This window comes from Adiantum capillus-veneris, chromosome 8 (assembly GCF_014529385.1).
Source record: "Adiantum capillus-veneris isolate H3 chromosome 8, ASM1452938v2, whole genome shotgun sequence".
Classification (NCBI taxonomy): domain Eukaryota; kingdom Viridiplantae; phylum Streptophyta; class Polypodiopsida; order Polypodiales; family Pteridaceae; genus Adiantum; species Adiantum capillus-veneris.
In genome coordinates this window covers 71,582,464-71,596,240 of record NC_140938.1, presented here as the reverse complement: position 1 = coordinate 71,596,240, position 13,777 = coordinate 71,582,464, and positions in this window count along the sequence as shown.

Genomic DNA, 13,777 nt, shown 5'->3' with positions numbered 1-13,777 from the left:
GAGAGAGAGAGAGAGAGAGAGATGATCAACATGGCCACTTAAACACTTTACAAAAGTATATACGCAATACGACACTTGAATTACTAATTGTCATGCCTATGTAGTAGATAAAAACCCACTTCAATAAGCCAATAATAACTAAACAAATATGGTACTAATTAGAATGCATAGACAATGGCATAGACAATGGATAAAAGTGTTCGATCATCTAGAGAAGTTGAGACTATGTCATACTCTACTTGGAACTCTCAAGATCCAAGGTCCAACACGTCGAACACTGCGATCGAGGTGTCGAGCTGAGTCACCCAAAGAATAGATTCTAAACATCCATTCATTCACTCCATAGGAACCGTATTAAAAGTTGCAATTGAGAGGCCCTTGCATACCTAACTCTCGTATAGTGATTCGCATATCATCTATATCAAACTCTATGTGATAATAATCTACAACACTTCTAAAATATCATACTTCATAAAATGCCAAGACAGAATGTCTGCAATAATATTGAAGCTTGCAATGAAGATAAAAACCATCCATTCACACATAAAAAGTAACAATACATTTAGCATCATATGGATTCAAGTTCTCTCTCTAGCGCAGGAGCTACGGAGGTCCAGACACCCACAATTGAGGAGTGAAGCTACATAGCATCGACAAAGAGTACAGAAGAGGATTTGAGTCATACTCTCGATATCTAGAGTGCAAATGAGGATGGATTCTAGTAGTAGTAGTATTTTCTGTTCTAGTCTTTTAGCACCTAGACATGGTATCAAATTCTCAATTTTGTAACAGTTTGGTCTCATAGGTCATTTTGGCCTTTTAAAGACGCTAATATAACATTTCATTTCGTTTCATTAACCTAATTTACCTAAGATCAGGTCAATTCTCATTTACTCTTTGGTCTTTTTTTGTGCTCTCTCTCTCTCTCTCTCTCTCTCTCTCTCTCTCTCTCTCTCTCTCTCTCTCTCTCTCTCTCTCTCTCTCTCTCTCTCTCTCTCTAGCACAGGAGTTACGGAGGTCCAAACGCCCACAATTGAGGAGTGGAGCGACATAGCATCGACAGAGAGTACAGAAGAGGATTCGAGTCATACTCTTGATATCTAAAGTGCAAATGAGGATGGATTCTAGCAGTAATAGTATTTTTTGTTCTAGTCTTTTAGCACCCAGACATGGTATCAGATTCACAAATTTGTAACAGTTTGGTCTCATAGGTCATTTTGGCCTTTTAAAGACGCTAATATAACATTTCATTTAATTTCATCTTCCTAATTTACCCAAGTTCAGGTCAATTGTCATTTACTATTTGGTTTTCTCTCTCTCTCTCTCTCTCTCTCTCTCTCTCTCTCTCTCTCTCTCTCTCTCTCTCTCTCTCTCTCTCTCTCTCAGGAGCTACATAGTCCAGAAGCCACAATTGAGGAGTGGAGCTACTATAGCGCCATCGATAGAGATTACAGAAGAGGATTCGAGTCATACTCTCGATATCTAGAGTGCAAATGAGGCTAGATTCTAGTAGTAGTAGTATTTTTAGCACCCATACATGGTATCAAATTCACAATTTTGTAACAGTTTGGTCTCATAGGTCATTTTGGCCTTTTAAAGACACTAATAGAACATTTCATTTCATTTCATCTACCTAATTTACCTAAGTTCAAGTCAATTGTCATTTACTATTTGGTCTTTTCTCTCTCTCTCTCTCTCTCTCTCTCTCTCTCTCTCTCTCTCTCTCTCTCTCTCTCTCTCTCTCTCTCTCTCTCTCTCTCTCTCTCTCTCACACACACACACACACACACACACACACACACACACACACACAGACGGGAGCTACGAAGATCCAGACGCCACAATTGAGGAGTGGAGCTACATAGCATCGACAGAGAGTACAGAAGAGGATTCGAGTCATACTCTCGATATCTAGAGTGAAAATGAGGCTAGACTCTAGTAGTAGTAGTATTTTTAGCACCCAGACATGGTATCAAATTCACAATTTTGTAACAGTTTGGTCTCATAGGTCATTTTGGCCTTTTAAAGGCGCTAATAGAACATTTCATTTCATTTCATCTACCTAATTTACCTAAGTTCTGGTCAATTGTCATTTACTATTTGGTCTTCTCTCTCTCTCTCTCTCTCTCTCTCTCTCTCTCTCTCGCTCTCTCTCTCTCTCTCTCTCTCTCTCTCTCTCTCTCTCTCTCTCTCTCAGAAGCTACGGAGATCCAAACGCCACAATTGAGGAGTGGAGCTACATAGCATCAACAGAGAGTACAGAAGAGGATTCGAGTCATACTCTCGATATCTAGAGTGCAAATGAGGCTAGAACATGGTATCAGATTCACAATTTTGTAATAGTTTGGTCTCATAGGTCATTTTGGCCTTTTATAGACACTAATATAACATTTCATTTCTCTCTCTCTCTCTCTCTCTCTCTCTCTCTCTCTCTCTCTCTCTCTCTCTCTTCTGGTCTCATAGACCATTGTCGTCTCCATCATTTGAAAGAAGTTAAGTGATTGATTAAATCAAAACTTAAATTAAATAAACAAAATATCTAAACTACATATGACCCCCAAAGAGATTCATTGTCGTCTCTCTCTCTCTCTCTCTCTCTCTCTCTCTCTCCATTTTTTCACTCTTTGGTCTTTTTTTCTTCTTCTTCTTCTTCTTCTTCTTCTTCTTCTTCTTCTTCTCTCTCTCTCTCTCTCTCTCTCTCTCTCTCTCTCTCTCTCTATGTGCATCTTTATGATTTTTTTGCATTGCATAAGGTTAATCTCTCTCCCTCTCCCCCCATTTTTTTTCATTCTCTCTCTCTCATGTGTATATTTATGCTTTTTTTTTTAGGTCAAGGGATTTTAATAAATAAATAAATAAACAAATGAGTAAATTTAACAAAGTTACCTGGAACTTGTGTGTACCTCGAAGCTGTGTGTGTCTGCACCTGCCACAAAAAATAATAAAATAGTTAGTATAATTAGTATAATAATCTATAGATATAATAAAAGTGTGAGGTGGTGAGGACGTGCAGGAGATGCCGAAGGCAGCTCAAGTGACAGGCGGCAGCGGCATTTAGCTCGACACAGGCGACGTTTAGCTCGACACAGGCGACGTTTAGCTCGACACAAACAGTGGGTGGGGCAGAGCAGGAGGGCCCTCTGTCGGCAACGCAAGGCATTGATGTGGGTGCGGCAGTGAGTAGCAGCACCTTCCGTAGGTACAGCTGAGTCCGCAAGGCATTGCTGTGGGCGTGATAGTGAGTAGCAACACCTTCCGTAGGTACAGCTAAGTCCCTAAGGGCAGAGCAGGACGGCCCGCGAAGCTGCAATGACACCGATGTGGGCGCGGCAGTGAGCAGCAGCCTCATTGGCGATGACGGGCAGTACTTGCCGTAGGAACCCAACCGGAAACCAGCTGCGTCGACGCCCTCTGTCGGCAGTGCAAGACTGCAGCGGAGACCCTCTGTAGGCTAGTCCATGGTGACTGCTATGGACGCGGGAGTGAGAAGCAACAGCAATGGCATGAAGGCAGGCGTGAGCAAGGCTGGCTACTCACAGCACATAGAGAGTATTACCTGCAAACTGAGTCTCTCTCTCTCTCTCTCTCTCTCTCTCTCTCTCTCTCTCTCTCTCTCTCTCTGTGTGTGTGTGTGTGTGTGTGTGTGTGTGTGTGTGTGTGTGTGTGTGTGTGTGTGTGTGTGTGTATCTGAGAGCACAAAATAAGCGAGCAAGGAGCTATATGAGTACGAAACATGAGCGAGCAAGGAGATGCAAGTAAATGAGCATTCAAAGCCTTGCAGAGCCGCCACCAAGTTGCCTGGAAAAAATTCATTTCCTTTTTTTGGACTTAGCCTTCATTTCGCAGAAGTCGACACGTGGAAAGGAGAAGGCTGGCCGCCATATTATGTTAAGTAGATACGAGCCCTTAGCATGGCCTTGGCTATGGTGGTTATGTGAAGAGAGAGATTGTGCGTGTGTATGTGTGTGTGTGTGTGTGTGTGTGAGAGAGAGAGAGAGAGTGTGTGTGTGTTGTAAAAGCTGCATCGTCTTTAAAACGACCATTAATCATCCTTACTTTTACTTCATAGATCTTAGGGGATCCACTTTATTATCAAGAGATCCCTTCTTAATAATTACAAAGGTCCAAGGGTTTCGTAGGTGAGGCATGCTCTTTCGGTTTGCTATCTGTGAGGCCTCGGAGCACACAGGGGGTGTTGCGGCAAGGCGAGGTGAAGATTGGTCTCTGTGAGAGGATGTGTGACCTGATGTTGGTGGACAACGGACCTGGTCCGAGAAGCTGGGCTAGGGATGTGCAGGGGATGCGTAACCGCACGACACTCTCTTCAACGCACCCTTATTTTTTGCCTCAATGAAGGGCACCCCTCTGATTTGCCTTTGCAATGCTATGACACATGTGATGCTTGTGCAGGCATGTTTTGGATTGTGGAGCCTTGATGCCGAAGGGGAAGTGGTGTTGGTGATAGCAATAGCTTTTTCGTCGCAATCTTCGGTACCTCTACCTAGTGGTTGGTTGTTGCAAGGCTTACCGTGCATCCTAATCTCTTGGGTTTTTCGGTCGGCTTGGTTGTGTGAGTTGTTTGATGTTCCTCTTTGGGCATGCAATTTGTTGGTGGTAGCGGCGATGACATGGTAGCACCCCAAGAGGCTTCGTCTAGTGACAGGGATCATAGGCTCCACCTTATTGGCATATAAGTTTTTCTGTTGTGTCCATTTTGGAGGGTGTCTCCCTTGTCAACCTATGTTCCAATGTTCACAAAAAATGTATAAACAATTACAATGCACCTGCTAGGTTAAAACCCTATAAACAGTTACAATGCCCCAGCTAGGTTTTGGTTTCTACCTGTGAAATAAAAATTTACAATTTGAAAAAATCGTAAAAATTTTCCTAGTTTAGTTAAAAATTTCAAAAATCCTACAAAATTTTGGAGAAAAATCCGTAAATTTCAAAAGTTCAACTTTTCTATTTGTTTGGAAAAATGTTCTTTGGAAACAGTGCTTTGTTCTCATCTCTATAGCAGATTAGGGCTCCTCGTAAAAGCCCAAAATTTATAGTTTCTTATGATCTTTGTAGCGGATTAGGACTCTCTATTAAAGCCCTGAACTTTATGGTATGTCATGTTCTCATGGCACAAACTTTGCATGAGTTATTGTAAATTTTTTGGAGTTTCTCTTGATATATTTTAACTCATGAGTTTTGCGAAAAGCAAAAAGTAATTACAAAGGTACGAAGGAGCATCTTTCCAACAAAACAAGGTGAGGACTCATGATGGCCTCTTGAAGGTAAGGGAGGAGGAAAGATTTATAAATGTAATATGTTTAGATTTAATATATATATTGTGTATGTGTGTGTGAGTGAGTGTGTGAGAGAGAGAGAGTTCAATTAAGATTTTGGAATAACTTGTGCTTAAGAATGCACTTCATTTATAAAAAATTATTAATTGTACCTAAGAGTACACTTAATTTAAGAGAGAGAGAGAGAAAGCATCATACAAAAATAGAAAACGATGTGATTGTTACTTGAAAGGTTCATCTTTTCCTCCATCTTATGATTTTAATGCCTCACATTAGCACCAATATCGAGAGACCTTTTAGAAACACTAAAATGAAGAAAATGTCATATTGTATCTAGTCCTATATGAAAATAAGTCCCCTAAACGTTGTTTTTCATTAGTTTTTATAGGAATCACAAAAGATGCTTTTTTTAAAATCTGGATGAAAGTTAGTCTAGGAAGAGGGGGGGGAGAGGATTCCCATGGGCATGGCACATCGATGAGATGGAGAGAGGGAAAAGCAGCTAGATTTTTTCCAAGGCAGCAATGTTTGGGGAAGATGTGTCTCGCCTTGATATCGTGCCGTTTTTAGTTTCAAAAATGTTGTTTCCGTCTTGAATAATAGGTCTTGAGTTCAAGTCTTCTCGTTGGATAAATCTTTAAGGTCTCTTGGGATAGTTTCCTGCGACGATAAAATACTCTTCTTCTTCTTCGTCTTCTCTCGTTGTCTGCTCTTGTGCCCCTGTCCCCTCTCCTCCTGTGCCCCTCACAATCAGAGGTATTTTGGGAGTATCGAAAATTTGAAGGGCGTTTTGGGAATTTATTACAAAGTATTACTGGGGGTGTGTTATTTTTGGAGAGATTTAGTCTCGCAGCCAGGGGTGTGCTGGGAATTTTTAAATAGTTGAAGAGCATTTTGGGAATTTATGACAAAATACAAGGGGTGTTTTGGAAATTTTTGAAATCGGGGGGGTATTTTGCGAATTTCTAGGTGTCTCTCTAGTGCCTTTCCGCCGTGCAGGAAGGGGTAGATCGACAGAGTGCAGCGTGCAAGAGGCATAGACACAGAGCCAGGTGGCACTACAGGTATCCGTCGCGAGGCAGTGCCTCTCTTTGTCTCTCCTTCGTGATGTCCTACCTTTGTCTCTCCTTCATGATGTCGTGCCTTGCGTGACTGAGACGGAGAAGCACCGACGTGACGGAGAAGCAGCCAAGAAGGTCTCTACAACAATCGAAGGAAAGCGCATTAAGGAGTGCGCACAGGCAGCTATGCATGAGGGGATTTCATTGTGCCATTGTGTGCTGATGGTGAGTGATTACTTTGTAAGCTCTGTGTGATGCCTGACGGCCTTACAAGACAGACACGGAGAGGGAGAAATGCAGGTGATTACTGATGCTGCGAGTGGTTGTGCTGAGAGAAGCCAATGGTGCAGGCATTTCTGTGTCCAGACAAACGCAGGCATAGGTACAAAGGAGTGTGTGAACAGGCTGCGCAGGGCGCTAATAGCGACATGCAAGGAGACTTTTCCTTCGAATTCCAGATTCATTAAAAATCTCGCTGGCTAATTCATGTGTTGTGAGAAAGTAGAGCCAGCAGTTGAGTATGTGAGAAAAAACACTAAAGTGCAAACAAAAGTTATATCACAGTTAATGTGATGGTGAAATTTTTGATAGTGAGAGGTTTCCACGTTTTCTCCACCACTCCTCTATGGCCTTCTTGGTAAAAAACAAGAGAATTTTAAAATTGTTTGTACGAAAAGGCAGATCCAATCGCTATAAAGAAACAATAAACTTTCATACTATCCAGGAAAAGGTGATGGAAGGAAACAATTGAATGGAAAACAAAGTTATTTTACAAAGACCTTTGCCATGTGGCACTTATCCGGCCAAAGAATCCAACGGCTTCGGTGTTGCAAGAACCTTGCACGATGAACCCTATGGCCTTCCACAAGTCAAAAACAAATGTGGCCCTCGGGGTCACGAAGAGGTGCATATTCCTACACATGTGAGCAATTGAATTCTTTGTTTTATAGTTTGGCAAGGGATCTTTTTTGGCCAAGAAGTCCATAGGAAAGTGGTAGAGAAAAACGTGCAATTCTTTCACCATCAAATGATCACCTTCACATTAACTTTTCTAAGTGACATTTCAAAGTCATTTTATGCCTTACTATATTCATTTAAATATTTTCATTATGAAAATGAGCATGTGTGTGTACACGTGCATCTCTCTCTCTCTCTCTCTAATCTCTCTCCATTAAAATGTTCAAGAAATATCATTTTTTCAAACATGTAAAACTCTTTTTCTTAAATTTGCTAAGAGAAATTTTTAAATTTTTGATTTATTTTTTAAGTTTTTATATTATTTTTCTCTATTTTGAGGCAAAAAATCTCCTTTTTTCCTTACTCTCAATTGACATTTTTGAAATTGAAAACGGTACAATATTAAGCTGAGATACATTTGTCATGAACACAAGGTCCATTAACATTAACATGTCAAATGTGTTCTAATTATCATTTATTAGAGGAAAAAATGATGCAAACTTGAGGCCATCTTGACGTCTTCACCTTGTTCATTCAAAAGCCTTAGATAACTTTAGTTCTTTCTCATTCTATTCTTTTAAAATGCCAATGTGAACCTTTATCTTTTTAAGTTCAAAAGTGGGTCCTGGCTAGGGCCTCGCACCTTTCTTTTCAACTTCTATCTTCTCTTATCTTATATCTTACTAGCTCGCGCGACCCACCTACCGACGGATCTTGCTTGCTCTTACCACTTTGCAGATAACGTTTTGGGTATCCGTCGGGGAGTAGGGGAAACCCCATGCTCACCACCCCTGCCTCCATTCCATGGACCTCCCCGAGTTGTGCATATCCCCGCAATAGGTGCATTTCAAGAGACGACATCCCCGACGGGAAGCTCCTCAAACACTTTGTGTGCTTTATGAAGTGCATCGCATTTGGCATACATGACGATCAAGGCACCCACAAAGCAACAAACAATCTCCCTCCTTGACCTTGTTGGACATATCCTACAATCAATGCAGGATATGTGTGTGTGTGTGTGTGTGTGAGTGAGAGAGAGAGAGAGAGAGAGAGAGAGAGAGAGAGAGAGAGAGTTTGTTTATTTAGCTAGTTAAAGGGCGACTCAAATCTCGAGTGTGTATGAGCTTCTGGAATATATGGGCGCATGCAGAGAGACTCAAGCCAACACCCTCTCTCTCTCTCTCTCTCTCTCCAGTGTTCAATCACTCGAGCACCTCTGTACTCTCTTCAGTTAACATTGCAGAGCGAGGGGACGTGTTAAGTCGCGTTCAGTGGCGCTCACTGTGTACATTGTGTGTGTCGCGCTCGACGTTGTCTGGCCGGGCCGACTCAGAGCACACTCGCCAGTTCTGTTGGTATCACCTCACTCAGGCAAGTATGGCCAGCCGAAACCATTTTCAGTCACGTGGCCGCCTCAATTCCTCTTTCATTCATATATAGTATAGATGACTGTCTCTCTCCCTCTCTCTCTCTCTCTCTCTCTCTCTCTCTCTCTCTCTCTCTCACACACACACACACACACACACACACACACACACACACACACGCACGCACGCATGTGAAGAAACATGCACAAAGTTGGGGCTTGATTGGGAGGGCCGAGGGGAGCACGATGCTATGGGCATAAAGCTGAGGCGGTATGAACTAACTCATCATGCGTGATGCCAGAACTCTGAGCGGCTCTCTCTTTGGATGGGTGTTGTCACACACACACACACACACACACAGTCCTGTATCTAGTTCTCGTGGGTGGTCCTCTCTCTCTCTCTCTCTCTCTCTCTCTCTCTCTCTCTCTCTCTCTCTCTCTCTCCATATCAGGTGTGGCCATATGCTGCTCTCAGATTTCTCTCTCATCGTTAGTCTCTCTCTCTCTCTCTCTCTCTCTCTCTCTCTCTCTCTCTCTCTCTCCAGTGTTAAAACACTCGTGCGCCTCTGTACTCTCTTCAGTTAACATTGTAGAGCAAGAGGACGTGTCACGTCGCGTTCAGTGGCGCTCACTATGTGCACTGTGTGTGTCGCGCTCGATGTTGTCTGGCCGGGCCGACTCAGAGCACACTCGCCAATTCTGTTGGTATCACCTCACTCAGGCAAGTATGGCTAGATGAAACCATTTTCAGTCACATGGCCGCCTCAATTCCTCTCTCATTCATACATAGTATAGATGACTCTCTCTCTCTCTCTCTCTCTCTCTCTCTCTCTCTCTCTCTCTCTCTCTCCGCACTATACACCTAGGTCATTGGGGCTGCAGGGAACATAGCTGGCTGAGGGCAAGGGGAAAAGGAGAAATTCCGGTCCAAAATAGAGAAAAAAGTGTGAAAATCCAAAAAAATAACCTAATTTTCTAAAATTTTCTCTTGACAAAATCAAGGAAATGAATTTTGTATGTGTGGAAAAATGATTTTTCTCAAACACAGGGAGTAGGTGCTTAAAAACTCACTCTCTCTCTCTCTCTCTCTCTCTCTCTCTCTCTCTCTCTGCATCAGTGTTCGAGAAAAGTGCATCAACTAAGCCTTGAGCAGTTGAATTGAACAATCAAAACAGCCGATTGAAGAGACGGAGAGAAGGAGAAATTCCGTTTGGAAAATTCAAGAAAATAGACTTAAATTGTTAAAAAAATCTTCTATCTTGAAAAAATTCTCTTTGAAACTACTCCAAAGCAAACTGATTGATTTTTTTTGAAGAAATTACCAAACCAAAATACCCCTCTAATTTGTGGAAATTCCCAAAATATCCCTCAAATTTCAAAAGTTACCAAAATACCCTTGTATTTATTTTCCTAATCTTTATTCTTTTTTTATTGACAATTAAGATCCGATTTTGAGTGCTTAGCATGTAATTAATTAGTCACAAATTACATCGCAAAAAAGGGATGTCTAAAAATAATGAAGCAATTCATCTAGAGCGCCTACTTAACGGACTCAAATTCTAGTTTTAGCATCTTATATTGATAGACAATCAAGTCTTCTTATTTTAGCATCTTATATTGATAGACAATCAAGTCTTCTTATGAAAAGCTAAATTTTCTTTTAAGAAATTTAATCCCATGACAGGGGGTATTTTGGGAATTTTGGAAAAATCGAAGGGGATTTTGGGAATTATGACAAAATATTGGAGGTTTTGAGAATTAAAATATTGGGGGTGTTTTGTGGGCCATGGAGTCTTCTCAGTTTTGTCTACGCATGTGTGTGTGTGTGTGTGTGTGTGTGAGTGTGTGTGTGTGTGTGTGTGTGTGTGAGAGAGAGAGAGTGAGAGAGAGAGAGAGAGAGAGAGAATGCTGCCCAGCGCCAATGGAGTCCTCTATCTGCGCATGAGAGAGAGAGAGAGAGAGAGAGAGAATGCTACCCAACGCCAATGGAGTCTTTTGTCTGCACATGTTTGTGTGTGTGTGTGTGTGTGAGAGAGAGAGAGAGAGAGAGAGAGAGAGAGAGAGAGAGAGAGAGAGAGAGAGAGAGAGAGAGAGAGAGAGAGAGATGTTGCCGGATCGTCTTATGTCTACGCGAGCTAGCCAAGGAGTGTCCAGTGAGTGCTTTGATGGAGAGAGAGAGAGAGAGAGAGAGAGAGAGAGAGAGAGAGAGAGAGAGAGAGAGAGAGAGAGAGAGAGAAAGCAACCCGTCTCGACCTCAGAGAGAGAGAGAGAGAGAGAGAGAGAGAGAGAGAGAGAGAGAGAGAGCAACCCATCTCGACCTCAGCTGCTTGTGTGTGTGTGTGTGTGTGTGTGTGTGTGTGTGTGTGTGTGTGTGTGTGTGTGAGTGAGTGAGTGAGAGAGAGAGAGCGAGAGAGAGAGAGAGAGAGAGAGAGAGAGAATGTTGCCGGATCGTCTTATGTCTACGCGAGCTAGCCAGGGAGTGTCCAGTGAGTGCTTTGATGGAGAGAGAGAGAGAGAGAGAGAGAGAGAGAGAGAGAGAGAGAGAGAGAGAGAGAGAGAGAGAGAGAGAGAGAGAGAGAGAGAGAGAAAGCAACCCGTCTCGACCTCAGCTGCTTTTGCCTGCACGCGCTAGATGTGTGAGACAGCGAGGGGTTCTCTTGTGTGTCGTATGTGAGACGCGGGTGTCAGTGTCACCTATCAGCGCACTATCCTCACTGTCGACTCACAGCACACTCGCCGGGGGTCTGTTGGTATAACGTCACTCATGCAAGTATAGCCAGACGAAAGCATTTTCAGCCACGTGGCCGGCCTGAATTCCTCTCTCCTTCATATATAGTATAGATACTTATATTAAAACGAGAGGATGTAGCCTCCATGTGGTTGCTTCTCCATGCGACCACGATGGACAAGTCCTCACCAACGAACCACCTCAACATGCCACAGATGCCACACTTCAGAGCCGCATGAACAACTGCATTTTTTTGCCCGCAGCTCGAGGATGTTGGTCCGTCTTGGTGTGAGGTCGTACCATGTGACTAAAGGGCACGGGGTCTTCAATAAAGATCCCATCATGGGATCTCGATGGTAAGCAGGGCACGCGAGCATCTCGAGGATAATCGACGGAAAACAAAGGTCAACACCCCTCCCACGATTCGAACCCACGACCTGGGCCATGGCAACGTAATGAGCTAACCATGCGGGCACATGCATTTCGTTTCCCTCAAGGCACGAAATAAATCATGTATGGTAAACTCCTGCAGGAAAAAGTAAACCAAGATAGAAAAAGTAAACTCAGACACGTCTGTTTAAAATCGGACGATCGAGCTTACCTCGCATTTTGCGCGCACACTCCCTTGATAGGGTCTTCATTCAAGACCCCGTGCTATATAGTCCTAAGGGTGGCTGTAGCCCGAGAGAAGGAGACGCAACTAGAAAGGAAGAGCACCCCTTTTCCCTTTACACTATCTAGCACTATATATTTTTTTTTTTTGAAGAGAGTGTAAATTGAATATTAGAGACAAACAGAAAAGAGATACAAAGGATCCTCAGGAGGGGGGAGGATCATCCCCAGACAAAAGTCATATACAATCTTTCATTCTGAATCTGATTGGGGAGTAGAATCTGGGAATCACTTTATCCCATAGCTGCCATCTCAATGATTTTTGAAGAGAGGTAATACTGTTCTCCTCGGAGAAAACTTGGTTAACCTTAAGACACAGATTTGTAGCTATTTTGAACATATCATGAAGGAGCAGCTGAAATGGGAAGGAAGAGGGTTCTCCAAAAACAGCAGAATTTCTCTCAAGCCATATGTACCAGATTATAGCACCTCTCCATTTGTTCCATAGGGGAACATCTAGACCTTTGCAATCCCCCAAGAGAAAGTCTCTATATCCCAGAATCCTGTTAGTGACAAGCTTAGCCAGCTTGAGAAGTATACAAGATATCCTTTTGTTACTTCTGCAGTTAAGGAACAAGTGAGGACAGTCCTCTATGGCTGCTTTGCACCTGCAGCAGATCCCATTGCTTACTCCGATCCTGACAGCTCTGGCACCAGTCCATATGCCTTGATGCATCAGCAGCCAGAGCAGTACACTATGCTTGCTAGCTATAGGGTAGGCCCATATGCACTTGAACCTATAGGTCCATTGCTTTGCACTCCATTGCAGCTTCCATTTGAGATTAAGCTTTCTTTTCAAGCCCTCCTCAACTTCTAGCACTATATATTGATGAGGCCCCTCTTCCTCTCTACTTCCCAAAACTCGAGACTCTCTCTCTCCCTCTCCATATCTAACATTGCCAGCTTCTCCTCTTTAATCAAACCTTTGTGATCGTTTTCCCTCAAGCCCATAGAGTAGACTGAGACCAGTAGGCATTTGAAGCCTCTGCGATTCTCCCTCGAGCCCATATAAGTATTGCGAGAGAGAGAGAGAGAGAGAGAGAGAGAGAGAGAGAGAGAGAGAGAGAGAGAGAGAGAGAGAGAGAGAGAGAGAGAGAACACTCTCCACTCTATGTCAATGGAAGACTCAAGCAAACTCGAGTTTCTAAAGCGCCACCATCTTGCAAAAAGAAGAAATCAGAGGGTGCCTCTTTCATTGAAGACGTTCACAGCCATATTGATGAGTTTCTGCATGCTTCCATGGAAGAGCACTAGTCCTGCTTGAAGAATACTCTTCAAAATATGTTCGGAATTTCAAAAAACAAGATGTCAAAAAGTGCTCCATCCACACAAAGAAGTCGTCCTTCCTCTTGAAGCTACAACCTCAAACCAAGGTTAGGGAGATCGACCAACAAAACGAGGGAGGGGGGTTGAACACTTACCATCTATATATTGTCAACCGATGCTTACGTAGGTTTGTCTCTAAAGATTTGGTGTTATCCAGCCTTTTGTCTTATCCCAATGATGACAATAAGTATTTTTTGTTACTAACACACAAAAGCAAACAGATAGATGTGCACACATATGCCCATATGGCATACACTCACACTTAGCTAGCCATTGTATTGCCACAAGGACCCAACCTTGACATCCAGGTTTAGTTCTTATTTGGTGCCGTGGTTTTCCATGTAGGCCCAACTATTGATGCATAAATCAATGG